A 22,787-nucleotide genomic window follows, 5' to 3' on the forward strand; every position below is an offset into this window, starting at 1 on the left:
TGAAGCTCAGGTAGCCATTGCCCCTTTGAGAGTTGGAGAGCAGAGAATGACTGAAAGAAGAAAAGGCTCTTGTAACAGATTAAGCAAATTCCTAAGATAAATGTCTAATCAGAAGGAGAATTAGGCACACCTTTTGAGCACCAAGGTGCCTCTTCTTCATTCTTAGTATATTTCTCCCACATAAAGAAATCCACTCTGCTCCCACTTCTAGGAATGTATCCTAAGAAACCCAAAACACCTATCAGATGAGTGGATAAAAAAGCTGTGGTATATTTACACCATGGAATACTATGAAGCAGTAAAAAAGAAGGATCTCTTACCCTTGGAGACAGCATGGAGGGAACTGGTGAGTATCATGCTAAGCGAAATAAGCCAGTCACAGAAAGATAAGTATCCCATAATCTCACTTATATGTATAATCTAATGAACAAAACAAACTAATGTACAAAATAGATCCAGAGCAGAAGCATGAACAGACTTGAATCTCAGAGAGCAAGTGGGGGAGATTGGGAGGTGGGAAGAGATTAACCAAACAATTTGTATGCATATATGCATAACCCATGGACACAAACAATAGGGTGGTGAAGGCCTGGGGCAGGGGGCGGGGGCAGGCTAGTAGAGGTCAATGGGGGGGAAAAAGGGACTTACGTAACATTTTCAACAATAAAAATTAATAATAGTTATTATTACAAATAAAATTTTAAAAAAGAAATCCACTCTGCCATCTCCTGACCCCTCTTCCTTTTTTTGCCTTTCCCTATGCCCACACCCTTGGGTAGACTCCATTCTGGAGCTAACTTGACTTAAAGCTCCAGAGTTGGCCAAAGAAGTTCCCTCAATTATTCTGGAATCCCAGCTCCTTCTGGCTGTGACTTCACACTGATGATGGGCCCTTGGAAGCCTGAGGCTCTTGTTTTTTAGCCTGAGTCTGTTACTATCACTTTAACCATCACACACAAACACTTCCCAGGCACTATTCCCTCTAGGAAACCTATCAGCTCTCCCTGGCTCACACTGGAGCTCCTGCCAATCATTTTCCCAAATCTTCGCTGAAGACCATGATAATGCTCACCTTCCCTCTTTTAGTCATAATGGGTCACCTGTCTTAACCTCTGACAGTAGCTACCATCACCTGTGTACTGTCCACCTTGGGCGCTTCTCCTTATAGCTCCTATCTTATCTGGTTACTAATAGATCCTGATGGAAATCGTCTTTAGGAGCTATTAAAATCCTCCCTCAAGTATCTTCTTTAAAAGTAGAAAGACTTGTCCAGCCAGTGTGACTTGTGATTGAGCGTTGATCTATGAACCAGGAGGTCATGGTTTGATTCCTGGTCAGGGCACATGCCTGGGCTGCAGCTCCATTTCCAGTGTAGGACGTGCAGGAGGCAGTCAATCAATGATTCTCTTTCATCATTGATTTTTCTCTCTCTTTCTCCTGCTCCCTTCCTCTCTGAAATCAATAAAAATATTTTTTAAAAATAAAATAAAAATTAAAGTAGAAATGCTTTCAGAAAAATATAACTGCTACTTAAACATTAATTGACATAGATTATTTTTCAGTGGAAAATACAAGCAGTATTGAACTATGTAAAAAAAAAATGGGTCTTTTGAGTTTGCATTAGGGGTGGAAGAAAATCTGAAAAGATGAAAAATTGCAGGTACAGAAGATTAACTTTCCTCAATTTTGCCAACACTGGCATAAGGCAGTTCAATTTCTGCCTAATAAATGTATGAAACCATAAAAATATTTTCCTTGTCAGTTAACTTAGTTCAAAAAATTCTAAAGGGGGACTTTCAAATAAAGCACAATTAATCAATCAACATGCAGGCATTCTGAAATGCTTTTTAAAAAAAACTGTTTCTGGAAAAGACCCAAGATGGCAGCAGATTAGATGGAAGCTACACTCACTTCCTCCCAGAACCAAACTGAAATTACAACGAAAATGTAAAAAGTGTTTCTGGAGTAACGGAATGGTCACATGACACCTTTTATGCAAGCTTTAAAATATATATATATATTCTGTATCCCAAATTGTAAACTACTTTGGAAGACAATCCCATGTAGTTTTCGTGTTTAGAACTCTGGAACTGAATAAACTAGTTTCCATGTGGGGAGATGAGAGTTGTTTGGTTTGGGGTTCTATTCTAGATTTCGTATTTTTGTTTTTTCCTTCTACTCATTTCTGAATCCTTGCTCATTTCTTAAATCCTCTTATGGCACCTAGTTTTATTATTTGAACACGGTAAGTGCTGAACAGTGTTTGTTAAATTGAATTGAAGTCAACATGACCACATATGGGCCCATTTTACCTATAATTCTAGGGCAAGATGGACTTTTTGTTTTTCTGTTGTGCGATGAAAGCAAGTTGGCAAAGAGCTAACAGCTTTTCATTCCCTGGAATCACTTTTATTATTTATTTACTATTTGTAGTACAAACATGTTTCCAAGAACTTGAGCCACTAGAATGTAGTTTTCTACTTAAATTCAATCCCTCTGTTTGGGAACCTTCTATCTATCAGGAAGAGTTTGGCAAAATTCAGAAACTAGTAAGAAAAATAAAAAATAACTGCAACTATTCTTGGGATAGATGAAAAAAAAAAAAAAAGGAGAAATATTTATTGAATCCCTTCATGCCTAACCGACCCATAACTGTTTCCAGAACCAGTTTGAACTAACTCTGTGTCTTACACTATTTTATTTCGGGCTTAACGGACTTTAGGACCTCAGAAGGGGGAACTGGTTTGGCAAAACGTTTCAGACTACTCTTTTCTCTCTTATTCCCCTCTTTTTCTTAAATGGTTTGGGTCTTGGCAGAACCAGAAAATGTTTTTCTCTAGTGCTTTTTATTTTGTCTTTAATTTTTAACTAAATGTGCATTTCAAAGAAAATGCAACCCAGCTGTTTCTTATTTTTTTGAACTCAACAAAATGGTACTTTGTAAAAGCCATTCAATGTCCAAGAAGCCTTGAGCCTCTTACAAAAAAGTAAGCCTTTCTTTTCTTTGAACCAAGAATGCAAGCTTCACCAAAAGGAAAGAGTTGGAACCAAGAAAGGCTGTGCTTTGGTTTAATTTAAACTTAGAATTTGTAAGTGATAGGATGATTGCAACCTTGGCAGGATGTAGGTATTTCCAGGTAACTGAAATTTAATTCTTTTACTTATGAGCCTGACCAGATCCAATAGTGATACTTGTACAATCTCTTCCCTAAGGACTTCTTAGAAGAGAAAATAGTGTGTGTGTGTACATGTGCATGTGTGTGTCGAGAGGGGAAAGGAAAGAGGGGCAGGCTAATAGGTAAGAAGGGGTAGCAGGAAGAAGAGTAATCCCACCCAGACAGATACATTGAAAAAAAGGGGAATGAACCCTGATTATTTCAGACCTTATTATTAAAGAAAATGATCATTTCTGCAGAAGAAAAGATGAATTGTACTTTTAAATTGTTTCTAAGTAGATTACTAAATGGATAATGTAACTCTCAATAAAATACAAAGAGCTATGTTTAATTTACTTATGAGAGAGGAAATTCCCCAATTTTGGAAAGATCTATTTACAATACTGCAGACATTTGTATTTTCACTACAACACTTATGTATTCACTAAAATAAATTGCTAAAGTTTCTCCACTTAGAAACTCTTATTTGTCTTAATTAAAACTTATTGAATAATTGGAAGTTTAAAAAAATATTTCTCTAAAGACATTTCTTAAGTCTAACTTTCACTAATGGAGGACTAACTTTCCCCATCTTCTTACAGCTCTGAATTCAAATTCATTAATAGTTAAAAAGAGAAGTGCTACAAATATTTTTATAGCTTTTGCTGTGGGAAAAACACACACACAAAAACTACTAATATGATGAAACTGAATTTAGGAAGAATTATGTTGATACTGCGGCAAATATTGGCAAGACCCCCTAATTTCCTGCGGGCATGTTATAGGGGCACTTAAAAATCCTACCTCTTTCTATTACAAGACTATTTTGAGTTTGTTATCTCTGGTATTATTTTGGTGTTGTCTGATCTTTAGACTTGTGCCTTACTTGTCAAACTTTTATTGTAAGTGAGACTCACTTCAACACACACGTACTGAGAGGGTGAAGGACCAGGGCCTCTAACCCACCAGAGAAGTAGCTGTGAGGCATGGCCACATGCAAAGAAAAAAAGGCTTGGGTGACTCTGCACTTGGAGAGGTCAGCACAGGCTGGTTTCTGGTTCCCATGAACCAGCACAACAGCTCAGATCTGAGATTCGCAGGGACCATCCAGGGAGAAGAAAGGAATCTGGCCCTAACCGGTTTGGCTCAGTGGCTAGATTGTTGGCCTGCAGACTCAATGGTCCCAGATTTGATTCTGGTCAAGGGCATGTACCTTGGTTGCAGGCACATACCTAGTGAGGAGTGCGCAGGAGGTAGCTAATCAATTCTTCTCTCTCATTGCTATTTCTGACCGTCTATCCCTCTCCCTCCCTCTCTGTAAAATAAATAAATATATATATATATATATATATATATATATATATATATATATATATATATATTAAAAAAGAAAGGAATCTAGAGACATCCACGTCTGATGAAGGACTTGAGAGGTTTACTGGGGGCTTTAAGATTTAAAACCTCCTCTCAGTCTCTCCTGCAAAAACTTCAGGGAAGTCTCTGTTGCTCACTGATACTTGTGAAGCTGGGGATTCCTTCTCCGCTGGGGAACAGTAAGTAGTATTGAAATCTGACTCGCAATGAAGGTGGAGTGTCCACTGAGGACACAAACGTCTGGATTATTTCAGATGCCTCGGAGTAGCCCACTGTCTCTGGGAAAGAGACATGGTCTTCCTTCTCCCCATGATGAGCCACTTCACACATTCCTGAATCTCAGCCCTTTTCTCCTTCTCTTTCCTGAGAGACGTTGCTCTGTGGCAAAACTTCCCTCTGTGTTCTGTTTGCAACTTTTTCTTTTTCATTGGCCCTGTCCCATTAGCATTTAACAAGCTCAGTCCTCCACATGTCCAGCAAACACTTCTGTCACACTCTATCCCCATATACTGCCTTATCTGTGTCCTTTCAATGCCAAACTTGTTTAAGAGTCTTGATCACTCACTCTCTCCCATGCTTCACTTCCCATTCAATCCTAAAGCCACCTCAGCCTGGCTTCTGTCCCTAAATTCTCCTTTAGGGCTGATCCTGCCAAAGTCACTGTGTAGGATGGAGGTCTCTGGAAGCAAGTAACAGAAAATCCCACTCAAGTTGGGTTAAGTTAGAGGGCAGGCCATGGGCTCATGTGATTGGGAAACAAGGAGCAGGACAATGATCTGACATCGTCCAATTCAGTGGCTTCAAGTTGACCACCCTGTCTGAGTCAGGGAAGTGCAAAAGGACTGTGGTGGATCAAGACTTTCCATCCACACACACTGATATTCAGAAGAGGACAAGCCATCCCAGCTTGGGGCTCTCTTTTAGGAGCACAGAAACTTTTCCTTGCAACTCCCAGAAAATTTCTCTCCCCATTTCCTTAATGTGAATTATGTGTTATGTGTCCGTTCCTGAAACCAGCTTCAAGGGGAATGTCATAGAAATGCCTTCCTTACAAGCACTAAAATTTCTCTTACATCAGTGGTTCTCAACCAGGGGTGATTTTGCCCCCAATCGAACGTTTGTCAATGTCTGGGGTGAGTTTTGATTGTTATGACTCTAATTGTGGGAACAGAGGTCAGAGATGCTGGCAAACATCCTACACTGCCCAGGACAGTCCCCCACAACACAGAATTAGCTGGCTCCAAATATCAATAGTACCAGCATTGTTCATTGTTATCCCCCACCCCATCAATCACAGCGTCTGTCAATGCCGACTCCCAAATGTCTCTAGAGTTTGTCCATCTCTCTGCCTTCTCAGTGTTACTTTCCTTGATCAGATCCTATCACTTCATTTTTTGCTTTGTTTTACTTGCCTCATTTTTCTAACGGGGGTGTCTAATTTTGCCACCATCCAAGCAACTTAACCTAATGCATCCTACATCAGTTAAGGTTTTGTTATGTATAAGAGAAAAGTCAAAATAAACAAGATAGACATGCATTTCTCTCTCATGTATAAGAAGGCTGAAGTCCAATGGGGTGAAGGGTTAGAAGTGGAGTTCCTTGGCCGAGACCCAGGTCCTTTCCATCCTGTTACTTCCCCATTTTTTTTAAAATCATGTGATCTTTTTCCACATGGTCCAAACATTTGTTTGAGTTCTGGCAACCACAGGCATAATTCTAGCAGAATGGAAGAAAGGACAAAGAAGGGCTCCCACCTTCTCCATGTGAAACCCTTTCAATCTGCCCACAGCTTATTGGACACTATGTAGCCATACTGCCCCATTTGTGAGACTCCTCCTTTTTCTAAGAGCTCATCTAAGATGACAAATTAACCTTAAAATACTGTAAGTTCTAACATGATCCTATAGCATCCTGACCCAGTTTCATGGGTGTCTGAGCTGCGCATTTGCACGGGCCTGGTCCATAGACAGGCCCTTTGCTCTACTGCTGCCATCCCGAAATTTTTAATTTTTTAACAAGGGATGCACATTTCTATCTTGCACAAGGTCCTGGGGGTTATGAACCCAGCCCTGGCTGGCATGAATAAGATGACTAAGATCCATGAACTTCCTGGTTTAATCACCCTCACATCGGCTGACACGCAGCTCACTGAGACCAGTCTACTGCCTGCCTGCTGGGCTGTCCTGGCAATGTCAAATTGCTCTACAGCAGGAGTCTTCAAACTACGGTCCGCGGGCCACATGCGGCCCGCAGAGGAGTCTGATCCGGCCAGCCAGGTTTTTTGGGCAGTGAGCGCAGCCGAGGTGTTACAGTAGGAATTAGTAGTTCATATAGTCCGGCCCTCCAGCTCTCTGAGGGACCGTGATCTGGCCCCCACTTTAAAAAGTTTGAAGACCCCTGCTCTACAGGTTTCTAAATGTTTCTTCTTCGTTTCTGGGCTTCTCTCATTACAAACTGGTAATAGCCAGTCATGGATCCACCAACTCTCCTAGACATGAAAACAGTGACCATTTGGATGTTGGGAGCCTGGGTGCCTGAAACAGAGACCCCCACATAGAGGAAGGGGGGAGGGGTCTTCTGCAAGTGGTATTCCTGCTGTCTGCCACAGCATGGCCAAGAACCACAGTACATTTTTTTAAAAAATATACTTTTATTGATTTTCTTACAGAGAGGAAGGGAGAGAGATAGAGAGCTAGAAACATCGATGAGAGAGAAACATCGACCAGCTGCCTCTCGAACACCCCCTGCCGGGGATGTGTCCGCAACCAATGTACATGCCCCTGACCGGAATCGAACCTGGGACCTTTCACTCTGCAGACCAACGCTCTGCTGCTGAGCCAAACCGCTTTCGGCCCACAGTACATTTTTAACAAAAATCATGCAGCCAAGAAAAAGGGAGTGTGATGATCTTGATTAAAGGGGGATGCACCACAGGAAAAGTCAGAAGTAGCATACGAATGTTATGGGGGCTTGGGCCAGGCTCACCCTTTGCTAGGGGAGTCGGCACGCCCTCCCAGGTCCTCTACCCCTCCCTGAGCAGCAGAGCTGGGGAAACAGAAATCAGGCCTTCCCCTGGCTCTGCAGCTTTTTGCCCCCCTTTTTATTTTTTCCCATTTTTCATTAAGGTATTATATGTGTACATATTTTACCATCGCCCCACCCCCACCCCTGCTCTGCAGCTTTTGGTGAGGACTTGAAATGTGAATAAATTGCCCTGACATGAGGAAAGGGTCACTGTCTCTGAGCAAGAATGAATCTTAATTAATACTAGAGCCAGTTCAGGCCTCAAAGCTGTGGCCGTGAGCTCTCCCCAGTGATGGTATGTCACGGGAGAGGAAACAGAAACCTTATCACTTGAGGCACTTAAACTTGAGCTAAGGGAAAAGACACAAGGAGCACTTTTGTTGCTCAAAGGCGCAGAGTTTACATGCCCGAAGGAGCATGAAGAGGTAAAGTGGCCTGTCAGAGGTCATCAACTAATCAGATGCAGGACTGGGACCGGGAGCTGGGCCCCAGCCCCCAGGTCCAGGCTCCATGCTTGTCATGCAACTAGCCTTCAGATCAGTGACTTAGAACTCCACTTAGAAATTGTGGGTTTATGTGTATTTTTTAATCCCTGCCCCTGCCCTCGAATCACACTAAAAACAATTTAAAAGAAAAAGAGAAAAAATACCTTTTATCGTCTTATGACAAAGAAAGAGCCACAGTCCTAAGCCACAATCCTAAACCCTAAACAATTTAGAGCAAAATGAGAGAGGATGCTGAGAACTGAGATACATCTTCTTGACTCTTGTTTTGGAAAAGAGATTTTTCTAAAAGAGTGATTCTCCAACTTTAGAGTGCATCAAAAATAATTAGGGCTTTTTAAAGGCACACACTACTGAGTTACATCTCCAGGATTTCTTATTCAACAGGTGAGCCTTCAAAACCTGCATTAAACAAGCTCACGGGTAATGCTGATATTGTTAACCAGAAACACCACTTGGGAAAGCCTTGTATAGTATTTTAATTAGAGCATTGAACTCTATCAGTTGGCCCTTAGAAAATCAAGGATCGTCTCTTTAGATACCTGATTAAATACCAAAACAACACAAGGAAAGTAGCTACCACTTACAATCTGGTCTTCTGGCTGAGAGAGGCTGACAAAAATAAAAAAAAAAGGAAAAGAAAAAAGAAGGGAAATAGAAACTATAACAATGTGACGTAGAAAATTATATAAACAGCTTTGCTGTGAACTACATAATCCATTGTGAACATTGAAACTGAATGGAGATGGTCCCCCAAGGGAAAAGAAATAACATAGATTCTAAAATATAGACTGAATTCTGCGTTTGCACCAACTTCCTCCTCACTCTTCTCCAGCAAATTGCTGACTCATTAAAAATGGCATCTATGCCAAAAGAAACCAGCATGGAGACCATGAATAGATAAGCAACCACTTTTTTTGCAGAAGGCATATGTAGTACATACATCATGATCCCTTGAAATTGTTTAGAAAATAAAGGAAATGAGAATTCAAAGAAGATAACCTACCCAAAGAAGTGAAAAGTAAGCTGCTGGAGCTCCAGAAAGAAAGTTATTTTGGCCTGAGAAAACCTGTTTGAACCTCATGGCAGGCTTGAGGAAATCTCAATGAGTAAAATGAGAAAACGTGAAGAAGAGAAAACATTTACAGAGGAAAAACAATAATAAATAAATAAATAAATAAATGCCTAAATAAAAAGTTGCAGACCTATAATGTCATGTTAAGGAATTAATTTTTCCCCAGACAGCAGAGCCTGAGGCATAGTCATATGTACATGTAGTTACTTTGGGAAGTCACCCCCGGCCACAGGAGAGAAATGGGAAGAGCAAAGAAGGGGAAGGAGAAAGCCAGGGGAGCTCTGAGCACTGAATAGTCTATGTACTCAAGGTGGAGGGGGCAGCATTTCATCACCGTCTCTGATACTCCTCTGGGCAAAGGCTCCTCATGGAGTATGAATCCTTCAGGACTGCATGAGTACAGGTGCCGAGAGGGTTTCCCAAGAAATTCCAAATCCCAACACCAGAGAAGCTCTTGGCAGAAAGGATGGATGTGGCTGTTGTCTGATGTGAGATGCTGGCAGGTCGTATCTTACCAAGTCAGTTACTACAGAAGGACTGGTGGTCGGAAAGGATGTAAGGTAGGAAGAAAGATGTGTTGGATGTACAGAACAAACTGTGTCCTAGTAAAAAGAGACATAGGCATAAATTTGGAAAAATATCTTAATAAAGCTACTGAACTTGAAGGCGAAAGAAAGAATGTGAAAATGTCCAAGACATAAGCAAAACAGACATGGAAGTCACTTACAAAGGGTAAATATATCAAGCTGGTCCAATTGACCATTGCAGGGTCAATACTACAATACAGTGGAGAAAAGTCTACTAAAGACACAGGTAACAAAAAGGAGACCAAAGAATTTCATTGCTAGACAAAGCACTGTCCGGGTATAAATATAAGAGACACATGCTTTTAAGCTTATAAGGACTCAGAGAAGATAACTCCTATTAGAGCATCTTAAAACATACTCCTGGACAGCACCCAGCCAACCAAGTTCTCAGGATGGGGAAGCCAGGATATAGGGACTTGTAGAAATTAACGACTTGATTTAAATATGGAACTAGGTTTACACCACTATGGAATTAAAGCTAAAGAATAGGATTCAAATAGGACTTAAATTTTGACATTCTAAAAATATCATAATTAGCAAAACCATTGGATGAATTCTTTTCCTCCCACATCATAGTCAATAATCATTGGATATTGTCTAGCATTAAATAATAGTTTTCTGACATTAAAACAGTTTTAATACTTCTCAAAATCCTGTGCCTCGATAGTAGGGATATGTTGAAGTATTAATAGTAACTCCATAGAAAAACAATCATCCGAAGCTCATAATTTTTATAGCTTTATCTTGATTTCTTTATCTTCTGTTACATTCATATAAAGGTCAATTTAATTCCACTGTCTGTGGTTTGCACAATAAGAAAGGTCAACGTTGCGTGTTGGGGAGACTAAAGGGCTCTCTGGGGAGAGCGGGCTGTTAACTCACCCCCTATCCCCACACGCACTCTCTTCTCTACTAAGGATTCTCCTTCCTTCCTGACTTGTACTGTTTGTGGTCAAGAGGGATTTGGGGAGTATTTGCTATTCACTAAATAGTTTATGATTTGCTTTGAACCACTTGTCCTGGTTATTTTGGGCAAATTTTCAGCAGTAGTTTGGAGGGAAAGGAAAGAATGTGAATAACCATTTATAAAGATGAGAGCCCAAATTTTGACTTTTGATCCTATTTTAAGTGTTTCTCAGAATTTGCGGAAGCAAATATGGGTAAGACACTCACCAATGAAGAACAGGAGCCTGAAAAACCTAATGACAGAAAAAGGAAAAAGAAAAGCTGCCCTGAATATGAGGTGTGGCCCAGGCTATAAAGAGTTAGGGAGGGTGCTGGATACAGCCTGAAGCTCCCTAAAGGACAGAAAAGCAGGATGCAGAAAAGATCACTCAGCCAGTCACCATTGTCCTGCATGTGTCCTCCTTTCCATGGACAAGTCTTGTGATTGAGGAAGCTATGATGAGCACGCTTCTCAGCACTCCTCAGTAGCCTCTACTCCTGCTGATACCAACAGAGATACCTAAGGACCTCACTGGGCTCAGTCGGAAATGCTGTGGAAGTCTTGCTCTTGGGTATAGATTGTTGAGTAAAACCATTTTGAAGCAAGAAGTGATTTCTATGAATGTATAAACATGTGCATGTATAAATCCTTGGATATATCTTTATTTATAGATCTATCTTTAACTTTGTCCATATCTGGAGTTCTCTTCTACAAACTACCTGAGATGACAGGAAAGGGCAAATAGTAAGCTTTCTTTGAGGGCTAAAGTAATACCTAGAGAGAAAAGATAATAATTGATAGATAATGTTCATTGTAAACCAACAGTCAGACTTCTCTGGGCACATACTGTGGTTTAATTCTGAATTTAAGAACTTCTAGGAGAAAGAACACCTCAAGACACTCTTGCTGTCTACACCTTTTTACATTCTTGAAGCAAGCAGCTAGTAAGCAGAAGGTCTCGATGGGGTTGTGCTTTGAGGACACAGGTAAGAAGGCTGAGCCTAGTGCTGGTGGTTCAGAGTGAATACTGGGCAGTCAGATTAAACCTGGCACTTGGGTTAGGGAAACAGGGCACCAAAGTGCATACAATTGCTGGGGACGCTGTAGTGTGGAGCTGGCCCTGTGTTCTGGAAGGGTCATCTTCAAGAATGAAAGCCAGACATCTACACTTACAGCAAAGGGTTTGAGATAGTCAAACAAAGCTTTTACTTCCTTTGTAATTATTATAAATTCTGGGCTCCCCCCAAATGCTAACTTGTGGTTCGTGTTAGACATTTGGAGGTGTCCAGAGGTTGCAGTCCACCTGGCTATTTCTTGGTCTGCGCGTTGCGTCATTTTGATTTTCTGTTGGAAGGCTGTGGGGATCTGGAATGGGTTCCCTCAGGGAGTTCGGAGAGACTTTCTGCCAATTCAGTCAATACAGCTCTGGCTTAACTAGCTTGTTTTCAAAATCATAGGCACGGTTGTTCCAAAATTAATATTTTTGAATATTTAGCACATCCCTCAGGGAGAGCCAAGGGCCTCTCCACCTTTGTTTCCTCTGAAAAACAAGTCAAGATAAAGTCTTTGCTGATGAAAGAAACTCTTGGCTTCCTCTTGTTCAGCTGTGCTTTATCCTGTGGCTTTCCCTCTTGAAAATCCCAAAATAGTCGCATAGGCTGGCCTCCAAGGCTAGAGTTGACCTGGCCTGTCTGGCTGTCTTCCAACAAGGATTTTTCTGAAAATATTACTTTGATTTTTTTTTTTTCTCATCAGAGACTTCATTTTTAGTATTAAAACTCATGCAATGCTGTGTCCTTTCCCCCTTATCTCATTGGCTTAGATCCCACAGCCAGTAAGTGGAAAAGATAAGACTTGATTGAATACAGGACAAATCCAGAGCCCAGGTTCTTAAGGATAAGGAAAGCCACCCAATGCCATGCCAAAGTCGGTGATGTACATGGCGGGGAGGCGGGGAGAGTAACAGCACTTTGTTAAAAAGGGGAAAATGCAAACATTGTTTCCATGCTATCAACATAGCTATGTGAAACTGTGTGCACACAGGCGGGAAGATCCGAATAAAGTACAAAAATAAGTCTTTATAAGAGACTAAGGGGATTTTCAGTTAGGAGTTTATCAATAGTTTTGCCAGGTGAAATTCCTTTAAGAGGTAACAATAAAATTCAGGTTGAAGAAGGTTAAGAATGAATGGGTTCGGAAAGGGAGAGTACAGGAGATGGAAAGTGAGGGCAGCCTGGGCTTTCAGATGCTGGAGGAATGTGCAGGTATCTTTGTTGGAAGAGAGGCAAGATCTGGGGATTTGAGATAAGCCACGGGAAAGAACAGGAGAAGGAAGAAAAGGTAGATATGAAAAGAGAATGAGAGGACAGGGGAGAAGAAGAGAGGGGAGGGGGAGGGAGGAGATGGAAGGGGATGTTGTAAAAATGAAGGAATCAAAACTATAGTGCCTTCTACATAATAGCTTACTCAAAACAGGTATTAAATTAAGAGTTAATGTTAATCGCTGGACAGTGAGGTAACCAGGAAGTGGTTATTTTCCTTAGGAGCTCATTTTGTTGTTTTTGCTCTGTGTATGTAAATAGCTTTATTTTTCTGAGTACCCATATCTATATATGTACATATATGCACACACATATATGCTTAGATAAGTATTTTTAAATGCTCAGATACATGTATGTGTATATATACATATACATGTGTGTATATGTGCACATATATACATGTGCTTATACACACATGTATGTAAATATATTTACATATATCCCAAAAGCACAATAAGTAATTGAGAAGAAAATAAGCCGTGGATTTTTCCTTGCATGAGTCTAAAATTATATCAAAGGTTTTTCTCTTTTATTTTAAAAAAATGATTATAAAAGCATTGTTGTCACTCAACCATTTGAAAATAAGCATGGAAATCACAAGAAAAATTTTACCCTGAACCCTAATTTGAGGTTTGGGTAAACATTCAGGTATTCATTTAATTTTAGACAAATAAACTACAGAATTCTAGCAATATATATAGGTCTAATTTACAATAAAGGGTACCAGTGATATTTCTACCAGTACTTTAGTAGAAATTTAAAACGTATATTTATAACACTTAGTCACTTCCCTTTAAAAGTAATATCTTTTCAGCCTGCATGGAAAGTAACCAGATGCCTAATTAGGCCCTTGAAACTCAGCTGTACTGAGTTAATAAGTATCCGTGGCAAGTATTAACTGAAATATTAGATTAACTAGAATATTCCTCGACAATTAGAAAAAAAATATTCATAAGTTCAGAAAACAAGGTGTTGTTTTTTTTTGTTTATTTGTTTTTTGTTTTTGGTGGGGTGTTTTTTTTTTTTTTTTTTGTAAACTTCTAAATAAGACCATTATATTTATATTTTCTTGCTGATGTACACTGTGATGAGAAATGAAACCATGCCCAAATTTATCTGTTATTTATTTTTTATTTTTTGCTGTTTCCCCTCAACTCCTACTCCCTGTTCCATATATATATGGGTTAGCTTTCTCAACATATATATGTACATATATGAAGGCTTTGTAGTATATTAGTGAAACAAAATAGATAAAATTTCAGGAATTCTAATTAGGCATTTGGCCACTCTTCCCACAGCTAAAAATAGTGTTGTGTGTTTTTTTTCTTTTGAAGAGGAAGCAATAAAGAGTTTAAATATATATTTTTAATTTATACTAAAATGCAAAAGACATCATTTATGGGAAAAGATGTACACTCTCGTGGTATTTAGTAAGTTACCAGTGTCTGGAGCTCAGTCACATTTGAAGTTAAATTAATAAAACCATATTTGTGAAAATCTTTGCGCTTATTTTCAAAGAGTAAAGAGGTAAATACGTTAGGATTTCATTAAGAAAGGCAATTAAACTCCTATGAAAATTAATATAATGCATGCATAGGACAAACAATGCTTACATGGCAGATGGCAAGTACTTATATCAGCTTGTAAGTGAAGTCAGTTGCCTGCCATGTCCTGGCTACTTAAATCCTCTAGGTCTCAGTTTCCTCATCAATGAAATGAGGATAATAGCAATACCTACCCCGCAGGATTGCTGTGAGGATCAAAGAAATGCTTAGAACAGTGTCTAGCCAGAAGGAAATTCTAGCCAAATATTCGTTTTTATTTTTAACTGTTAGTACCCAACATAAATCTTCTTATCTAGATTATTACTAATAGGATTTATTTTTTTATAGTCTAATTAGATTGCCAAAATCTTGGCCAATAAAGATAGAGTCTTGTTTTTCTTTTGTAGCCACCTTCCCTTTCTAGATTTGCATAATAAGTTGGCAACCCCACAGTCTGTAAATGTCATTGTTTCCATTCCTGTTTTAGTGAATTAATGTGTAACTCGAAGAGCTATGAGTTATGGTTAAACTGAACACTCACAAAAATAGAGAGAGAAAGCAAAGAACTCCTCAGCTCATCCAGAACTATTTCTTATGTTTTAGTAACTTCTGTAATTAAAATGACTCATCAGGTGATGATGTTTTCTCAAACACAAAGTGCTTCCGAAAGGAGAATACTGGTGCTCCTGATGGTCCCCCATTCTATGAACAATAGGTGGGATTCCAACAAAAACAAAACCTTAGGGCTGTGCTTCCGAAGCCATTTGTAAAACAACAGTGCCCCCTGTTGGAGAGAAGACATAAGTGCGATATAGTTTTGTTCACTGAACAAGTGCAAACTGTTGGGGTGCAGTATGTGAAAAGAAGAAAAATGAAAACCAGTGAAAGGCTGCTCCACTCACAGCTCATGGACCGGTCTCTATTTTAGGATCAAGATCGAATACTTTCATTTTTTGCCAAGCCCCTAAGGATGAGGACTTCTGCCATGAGTCAGAATGAAAAGAACAGGTATTTTTTGTTAGTAACTGCACAAGGAGTAGAGATTTTATTTTCTCCTTTTAGAAAGTTTACTAATTTACCTAAGTATTTTTTGTGGCTCAAAACAATAACATCAACATAGAAGTGCATAAACTAAAATAAAAATCCCAACACCCTTCCTTCCCTAGAGAAAAACCACATTTAACAATTTTGTATACCCATTTCTTCCTGTATTTATCTCTGCACTTACATAATAAGCATTGTTCTAGAAACAGCATGTGAAAAACCTGTAAATTTGTTAAAGGAAAGAATACATATAGAAAGCCAATAAGAGAAGATGTGCCCTTATGCTAATAGGGGTTCTACTTGAGTGGTGGGATTAAGAGTGACTTTTGTACCAATAATATGGTGTTAAAAATAAGACTTGGACAGACAGCAAGCTAAGCTCACACGGAATATTTAGGGAAGTCAGAGTTTAAGAAAGTCGGTTTTAATAGGGTGGAGAGAGTGTCAGGGTCGAAAGCAAACTGAGAGGTCAGAGCAGATTAGGAAGATGAGTGGAAGATTATGCTGTAGGTAGTATACTCCTGGACTTCCTATTGTCTGGTAACCTCCTTTTCTTAGATGTTTTGTACATTTCTCAAGGTGTGTGTGTGTGTGTGTGTGTGTGTGTGTGTGTGTGTTTGCACATGTCTGTGTTTTGGAAATAATCAACTAAACTCTAAACTCTACTTAGGCCAGAACCTTGTCTCCATGTATTCATTATCCCCCAACTGGAGGGCCTGCGCCATACCCAGCAGTAAGTAAACATTTACTTTCTGCCATGTTGACTTCTGTTTTTGTTTATTCTCTTTCTCAAAAATGATTGCTCAATCTGTGAAGAAATTCCTGCCCATCCTGGCATTGTATGGGCTCATGAGCTTCCTTCAGTTAGGTTTCTTGTTGTCCTGGCATTTTGCCTGTAAGCAGACAGAGAATGCCATGTCCATACCAGATCACAATCACCAAGGACAGTCTTCACAGCTGGCACTGAGAATGGAACGTGCTCCCTTTGTTGAAATTATGGCCCTGGAAAGAAGGTTTCAATTTTCATGAGTCAAACAGTTGACTCCAGCACCTTCCACCACCCAGAAATGTCCTGATTTCTACATTCAAGCCATCTGGGCCACCATGGTGGAGTGTGCACTGTGACCACCATCAGCAAAAAATCAGAAAATCGGTGAATTCCAGGAACAAAGGGACCTTAAAGGTACCTCAATCCACAACCCATCTTCTTTATATTTAACTTATCGATGACTGTTAGTCATTTATGTAATACATTTATTGTTAAGACATCTTCACACATATGAGGAACTAAAATCTCCCTTCCTGAAACTTTGACACATTGTTTGCTTCTTAAGATTTGAAAATGGAGCTCCTTAAGATGTGTCAGGTTCCGAGCTATGTGCTGAGGCTAGAGAAATGGTTAAGACACAGCTCCTGCTTTCAATAACAACCTCATGGTTGAGTGGAAGACAGTCATATTAATATCAAATAATTAATAGACTGTATGTGTGTGAAATAATACATTTTTACATAGAAGCAGGGGAGAGAAACTATCTACCCCAACCTGGGTTGGCTGGATAAAGAAAGGGAAGATTCCTGGACCATGTGATAAGTCACATCTCTCTCCCTAGTTTGTTAACCATGCAACTATGTAATCAGCTGCTTATCAACCCAATTATTATCTAGACCAAACTTCTACATTTTCTCATGAAAATAATAACCTTTGCTGAGGACATGGTACTGAATCCTATCATTCTTTCCCCACTCCATCCCTATGTAGAAGCAACATTTGAGGACCCTAACTCCAGTCACAATACCATATCCCTTGCCCAAATCCCTAATCTAAGGCTCTCAGTACCTCGCACTCCACCAGTGACGATTACTATTTAAAGAGTGGAAACATTAGGAAGAGAACCACTATGTTCAGTGCTTGGAATGGCATCCTCTGTTTCATTTCTTTATTTCCAGAAGTGAATGAGAAAGCATGTTACTTATTTTCTTTTGGTGGACAATTTACATCCATGATGAAGCTCATACTGTTATCAGAACAATAGAGGCCCAGTGCATAAAATTCGTGAACTCAGCAGGGGGGTGTCCCTCAGTCCAGATTGCGAGAGGGTGCAGGACAGGCCAAGGGATCCCACAAGTGCATGATCAGGGCCGGGGAAGGAGCACAGGAGGGCTCCAGTGTGTGTCTAACCTGTCTCACTCAGTCCCGATCTGCCAGACACCAGCAGCAAGCTAACTTACTGGTTGGAACATCTGCCCCTGGTGGTCAGTACACGTCATAGTGACTGGTCGACCGGTTGACTGCCCCCTGGTGGTCAGTGCATGTCATAGTGAGTAGTTGAGTGGCCTTAGCATATCATTAGCATATTATGCTTTGATTGGTTGAATGGACAACCAGATGACAGGACACTTAGCATATTGGGCTTTTATTATATAGGATAGAGACAGAACAAACCTGGACCCTTGATCACTTTATTGAACTGCTGAATCAACTAATTCTGATACACACATCCAAGCATGTAAGTCAATACACTAAATGTACATACTCTTAAAGTCTGTTTGATTTGGGTTTTCTGTTACTTGCATCTAAAAGCACCTTAAGCCGGGACCGGTTTGGCTCAGTGGATAGAGTGTCGGCCTGAGGACTGAAGGGTCCTGGGTTCGATTTCGGTCAAGGGCATGTGCCTTGGTTGCAGGCACATCCCCAGTAGGGGGTGTGCAAGAGGCAGCTGATTGACGGTTCTCTCTCAACGATGGTTCTGACTCTCTATCCCTCTCTCTTCCGCTCTGTGAAAAATCAATAAAAATATATTTTAAAAAATAAAAATAAAAAATAAAAGCACCTTAAGTATTTAACTTGCCTAAAGCCTTATTAAAAATGAAGATATATAATGTCTTTTTTTTTCCCCCCTCAAAAATCCAGTCTAAATAGTATTAAGAGGGGAGAGAGTTTCTTGGTATTCCTTGTTTGGGAAATTAAATATGGTTACTTGTATCTGAAGTCACATTTTCCTGGAGAGTGTTCTTGACTCACTTACAGTATGGCTAACAGTTGGAAGCAATTCAGATTCCCCAAGTATTTATTACATACTATCCTTTGCCCTGCATATGCTGGGTACCAAGGTATATGCAAACTGGTTCTAAATAAGATATGGCTTTCTTTGAGGAGTTTAAAATCCTTTGGAAATTAAATGTAATATAAGGAGCCTGAGCTTTGGTGTCATATACTCGGTTCAAATCTCACCCTGCCCATTATATGTCTGGCACTCTTCATATGCTGTCTCATTTAATCTTCACATCAACCGTTAAGGTCATTATTTATGAATGAGGAAATTAAGTTCAAAGAGGTAACAAACTTTCCTAAAGTGACTTGTCAGACACGATGGCGCTGGGAAATGACTATAGGACTGAGTCCAAAACCAGAGGTATAACCAATGTCTAGGTGGGATCTGAATGTACCATTCATCGGCAAGCACTCAGCCAGCCAATTTATGTCTATTGTAGTTCTCTGTCTTGCAGATATGCTCTGAAGTTAAAGGTGGTGCTCCGTTGGTTTTTTTAGGAGGGGGGAAAAAAAACCCTCTTAAATAAAGAAAAAGCTCCATCTGATGACAATTAATGCAGAAGGCAAGAACATTGAACAAGCTTTTTTGGTTATCCATCCATTCAATGAAGATTTATTATACCTCATATATGACAGGCATTGTGCTGCACAGAAAGAAGAATGCATGAGGCTCAGTGTGCGCTCTGGAAAAGCTGTCTTTATGTGACGATGGCTGCTATGTATCATATGTCTGCTAACTGAAAGGCATTTTGCATAAATAATCTGTAATCCTGAAATGGCGCAGCATGCAAGTATTTTTGTTCCCATTCTATGGATAGGGCATACGAGGCTTTGAAAGGCTACACCCATAGTACACCAACAAAGTCAAGGCTGGAAAGAAAGTCTGAGCCCGATGTTTGTGTTCTGTTCATGATGTCACTTGGCCACATCTATCTGAAACCTAAACTTGATTGAGAGAAGTAGTGTCCAACCAACGTTCTTCCATTTTCTACCCCAGGTACTTAGCTCCCATCCTCCCCAGCACCACATGCCTGCCACAGTGCTACCTGTGTTCCAAACAAGTGGCTATGTTTATTTAGACACTTAGTGAATTTGCATAATGTATTTTCAGTTCTGTGGCAGAGCTATAACCGTGCTCATCAAGTGAATGATCTTGAGAAATCTGAGGTCTGAGCATCATGCTTCAAGTTCTGTGAGCCCTAATAGGCAGCTCTCATGCCTGTTGTGAGGAACAGGTTATATGATGTAAATTCAACATATATATTTCCAATACTTATTATATAAGCGAGGCACTCCCACGTTATTTTATGACTTTCATTTTGTAAATAATGAATTTAAAGCTGTAGTACATTGCTCCGAGTCATTCACATTATAAGCATAGGTTCAAGATTCAAATCCCAGCTCTTTCTGTCCAGCATAGTTTTAAGTGTGTATTCCAACGTTCAATGTATGTTCAAGGGTATGTCCAAGTCTAGAATACTTTCTGCTACACCAGATGTGAATACTCTTGTGTTTGATATGGTGAGAACCACTTTTATTTAAAGCATTTACTCTCTTTCTTCCCCTCATTCCACATCTATGATAGTTTTTGGAATATTTTACATCTATGAAACCTCTGCTTTTTTCCTTGGTGTCTCATAATTACTGGTCCTGACTCCAAGCTCTCATTCTATTCCCAGAGGCTATCCCTCACCATGCTATGGCCTGTCTCTCAGTTAACTTTTCATGAGAAATGTCTCCTTTGTGGCATTTACCAAAGGGAAAAAAAGCTCCCAGGCTTCTCTAAATAGCATAAAGTAATGCTTTTCTCATAGTCTCAAAAGGTTTTTTTCCCATTTCTTCCCCTTTTTTTCTAAGTTGTATGACTTGTCTCATTAGTGGGACCTAGACAGTTTACCACATGAAAACTATTCAAGTAAACTTTCTTCAAGTCTTTAGTATGCCTAAGACTAATTTACTCTCCTTCGCCGTGGGTGATCTCTCAGGAATACGTTATTATTTTCAGAAAGGAGAAAATATCAAGTTAAACATCTGAGATTTATTTTTAAAATTAATGTTTCTGATAAAACTCAGTAGAGGTGAGTACCTCATTTGGGTGGGGCCACAATAGTTATGCCTGCCACCTTCTGAAGTGCTCTGCAACAAATTCTATTTTTCTGTCTTGCTTGCATAAACCCATCCCCCTTGAAGGCTTCACTGAGGTGACCCTTGAACTGGAAAATGAGTGTGTGTTGATAGGAAAGGGGCCATTGCTACACTCAGAAGCTGTTAGGTAGTTTTGGAGTTCTATCAAGGGAAAGGGAGAAAGGAAGACTAAGACTACTGTGGAAAAGATGTCCTAATCTTTTCAGAAACTATCCTAAATCAATGTTTTCAACTAACACCTCTGTGTGCAAAGTAGTGAAAAGTGAGGCATCTGAAAGACCAGAGGTCAAATCCCATGTCAGCTACGTACCTCAAGAGGCTTAGTATCTCTGGGGTTAATAATCATTACTACCTCAAGGATTGTGGGGTTTAAGTGAGATAAAGCAAGAAAAGCACTCAGCACAGTGCCTCTTGATCTTCAGTTCAGTAAATATTCTAGCTGTTGATATCATTATTTATTAATTATTATTATTTTATTTTCTAGATGTAAATCTTCAGTCAAGTCCAAGTGTTGTGACAGGACATTTCCACTTGGATATCTAGTCATAACCTCAAGTTTGAATCCTGTACAGCAGAAGTGGATTTCTCTGAGATCAATAGGAGAGGACTGATAGGACAAATAATATTGACCTAGGTATAGATTTAAATTTAAATTGTTCACTGACAACAATCAATTATGCATTTTCAGTGCAGGTGCCTTGAGACCATTAGTGTTTAGTCCCCATAGGCATAGGAGGCTAGATTTCCAAAATGCAGAGAAATTCTATGATTCAAAGTGCCAGCATTCACAACCTTAAGTAAGCACATGATATAAATCCAATGTTTTGAGAGGAAGAAAGTTTGGCAAGAAGAAATTGGGAAGCTATTAGGTGATGCTGGGAGTGGTTTGGAGAAGATAGTTGTAAATTGAACATTTGACTAATTATCCAGATTCTGAAACACAGACCTTGATCCAGGAACTCTTAATTTTAGTCTTTTAGTAGAATCTACTAAAATTCTATATATAATGTTTTCTTAAACAAGTGGCATTAACATTTGTGGTACTGCCTAAAATCATTCCCCATAAGTAATAAAGGATATAAACCCCACCCTAACCCAACCAACTCCACACACAAAAATATCCAAAGTGAGAAAAAGCTAATTATTGGTAGGATTTGAATATTGAGTATAAATTTAAAAATATATATATATATATATATATATATATATATATATATATTAAGCTTTTTAAGGGCTGACTTACTCCAAAAACATTAAGAAATAGTCTAAAAGTTCAAATGCAACACTCTACCCACTACCCAAATGATGAGGAAATAGATGTGGGGACTGGTTAGTATTTTACTTTTGACTTGTGCTGGACCCTATGTCCAGCCATCTTAAGAATGCAGACTGTTAATATAAAGGCAGGTGAGTGAGTGTAGGCATAGTTCACACCACTGGACACAGCTCAAAGCCCATGCAACTCTGTGAGTCAGAAGTAGTATGGCTCAGGTGTGTTCTCTGTGTTTCTGTGTGTGTACGTCTCTCACTGTGTGCACACATGTACGTGTACATATAATCAAAAGTAAATTTATGCATACTTATTCATCATTAATGCCCATGAGTGACCAATGAATTATATTGTATCAGCCTGATTGCTACTATTGCCATTAGGAACCATTAGTCCATCAAAAAAGTATTTTTGTTTGAGTGGCTAAGGTGTTGTAGTGTGCAGTTGCTTTACTCTTCTGTTTCTAAAACCAAGTTTAAGGTAATGGGAAAAAGCCACTTCTTGGGTAAAGTACCCCATTCAGTATTTCTATGCCACCATAGTATTTACTATCCTGTATTGTAATTGTTTACTTGTCTCTACTGATCATTGGGTCATAAGCTCTAGGGGGCAAGCAAGCAGCTGTCTTTGTTCAACATTTTATCTCTTGGTACAGTGTATGCCATGTGCTAGATGCTCAAGAAATAAATATTTATTGAAAGAAATAAGTACATAAAACAACACAATACAACCATCTTTAATTATTAT

At 39.5% G+C, this 22,787-nt stretch overlaps 1 protein-coding gene across 1 annotated transcript in view; it reads left to right on the forward strand.

Annotated features, from left to right (window-relative positions):
• Positions 1 to 225: 225 nt before the first annotated feature.
• MROH9 (maestro heat like repeat family member 9) overlaps positions 226 to 22,787 on the forward strand; it is a 94,924-nt gene continuing 72,362 nt past the window's right edge. The window contains exon 1 of the mRNA XM_084866478.1: positions 226 to 346. The gene's annotated coding sequence lies outside the window, so the exon portion shown is untranslated. The remainder of the gene's footprint in view (positions 347 to 22,787) is intronic.

The sequence above is a fragment of the Pipistrellus hanaki genome (genome assembly GCF_964339955.1).
Source record: "Pipistrellus hanaki genome assembly, chromosome: 18".
Lineage (NCBI taxonomy): Eukaryota > Metazoa > Chordata > Mammalia > Chiroptera > Vespertilionidae > Pipistrellus > Pipistrellus hanaki.